Source organism: Petaurus breviceps, unplaced genomic scaffold (genome assembly GCF_028583685.1).
Source record: "Petaurus breviceps papuanus isolate PSGF00001 unplaced genomic scaffold, PetGlider_PUasm1.0 90383, whole genome shotgun sequence".
In the NCBI taxonomy this organism is placed as follows: domain Eukaryota; kingdom Metazoa; phylum Chordata; class Mammalia; order Diprotodontia; family Petauridae; genus Petaurus; species Petaurus breviceps.
In genome coordinates, this window is record NW_027187234.1 from 85,645 (window position 1) to 88,346 (window position 2,702).

A 2,702-nucleotide genomic window follows, 5' to 3' on the forward strand; every position below is an offset into this window, starting at 1 on the left:
GAGAGTTGTTATTGCTATTTTCAAAAGTGAAACCAGCTCCGATAATGAGCATACAATTTTTATTCTTATTTCAAACTCCCCTTCCAAACACCCTTTTGGCCAGCAGCCATCCTAAATTCTGAAATTCATTCTCCTCATCAGGAATGTACCTTAAAGTATGTCTGGAAGATCTGCCTGCTTTCGAAGACTCTTGGGTATCAGATTAAAACTGGATTTCATTTGCTTGAGACTGAACTCTTTTGAGAAAGTTACAATACAATGCAGATATAATATACCTCATTTTATACAATATTTTCTTAAAATTTTATTTTAAATTGAATTGTATTTTAAGTGCACTAGGGGACTTGCTATTTAAAGGAAACCTATAGTCAGTCTTCTTAATGAGAAAATTTTCACCCACACCTTAACAAAATTAATAGTTCTGAATTTTTTAAAATGTATTGATTTTTCCTCAAGTGAGGCACACACCCTGTATTTAAGACTGGTTCCAGATTTATCATTCACCAAATCGATCCATTTCCATTCAACAAATCTTGGATGAAGTCCAAAGCATGTACAAGAGAGAAAGATTTTCTCTTCTAACTGTTACATGTAGTGTAACAATGTAAACTCCTTGAAGGCAGGCACTGTCATTTTTAGGGGAAAAATTATTTGTACCCACAGCACTTAGTTTAGTGCCTTACATATTAATTAATGTTTGAATTTAATCTTTCATTATTCCATAAATTGCACATGCAGTGGAACTTCTTGCTAATGTAGGGGTGGGTAATCAAAAATTTTCATTTTGGTTTTGGAATGTCTTCTATCACTTTTCACCATGGAATTGCTTTTTGTCTTATGTTTAAAGAAGCTAATATAAAATACATTTGCCCTCTGTGGATTACTAGTGGCAAAACAGATTGAAAGAGTGATGATCTTAGAAGGGAGTAAACAGTTTTCAATAATGAAATATTGTTGGATAATCATAACCTGACTAATAAAGGCATATAGTGTAGTGGGAAAGGCACTGGCTTTACAGTCAAATGACCAGGGTACAAATCCTGACTTCTACTATAATTACCTATGTGACCTTGAGCAAAGCACTTAATAGCCATGGTGCTAACTATATCTAAAATCTCTTCCAAGTATAAATCCAAAGGGGCAAAAGAAAAGAAGAGTGAAAGTGGGAGAGAGTGAAGATGAGCAGGAAATTCCCTCAAATAAAATTGTGAGGTTATCATCTATCAGGGAGTACCAACATGATGGAGATTGGACCTAGGACAGTGCAGGAAGCTTGGTACTTCCTCTACCAGTGTATATTGACATCTTCTTTTAAACTTAGAGCTTCCTCTAACAACTGAAGTGTTGTGACTTGCCTAATGTCACACAGTATTTGGAGTAAGACTCGAACCAATGCCATCCACTATTTCATGTTGCTTCTGGATGCTGGCAACAGAATATTACAATTCTGAACTCAAACATGATCATGGAGTCCGAGCCCTGAGCAGTTACAGGACTTGCAAAGATAACAGAAAGCTTTCTTTCCACAAGAGAAATACACCCAGTATTCCCTTTGCTAAAATAATTTCACAGTTGCAACTGAATAGAAATCATCCAGTCCAGTCACATCATTTTACAAATGTGAAAAGTAAGACCTAGAGAGAGGCAGTGACTTGTCCAAGGGAATTCTTCCAATAAGTGGTGGAATTCAGACTAACACTCAAGTCTCATTACCAGCCCAGTTTTCTTTCTGCTAAATTTTGCTCTCTGTTTGGGGTCCTTCCAGTTTCCTTTGACTTCCCTTCCTCAACTGAGGAGACTTAGTTCTCTGGAAGGAAGAAGCAAGAGCCTTTGGACTTTGGGACCTAAGGAAATTTTTAACATGAGGTGGAAGGAATCCAGGGATGAGTATTCCACCAGACCTTTTCTTCCTGGATAGAACTTGGGGTGGGAGGGTAACGTGTGAATATGCTAGTTAAGAGGCAACATTTGGGGAAAGTAAGTGGAAAAAGCTATTGACATAGTTCAAGTTCCACCTCCAACATTTATTTGATGTCTGATCATGAGCATTACCTTTCAACCTGTTTGCTCATTGGTAAAATTGGAATAGAAGCAGCTAGGTGGCACAGTGGATAGGGTGCTGGACCTGGAGTCAGGAAGACCCGAGTTAAAATCTGGCCTCAGACACTAGTTATGTGACCCATGGCAGGGGTCATTTAACCCTGTTTGCCTCAGTTTCTTCATCTAAAATGAGTTGTAGAAGGAAATGGCAAGTCACTCCAGTATCTTTGCTAAGAAAACCCCAAATAGCATTACAAAGAATCGAGCACGACTGAAATGACTGAACAATAAGGCATTTATTTTGTGATATGTAAAGTTGTATGTATTAGCCTCGAGTGGGAAGGGAAGGATTTCAGAAAGGTGCCTTGTAGGGTCATTTATGCAAATTATTCAGCAAAAGCGCATCTACTCACTAGTGTTCTTTGCTTTCATTTTATTTTATACTTATATGAATTGCTGTTTTATTCCTTCCCACCCAATCCTCCCAGACTTCGCTCCTTGAGCACAGGACTTGACTATGACTTAATCGTCATATAAAATTCCATTTGGTTGCACAACCCCAGTAGATTTTAGGAGGAAAAACTCTTTCTTGGGGACTGAGTGGAGAAGGAGAGAGAGAGAGAGAGAGAGAGAGAGAGAGAGAGAGAGAGAGAGAGAGAGAG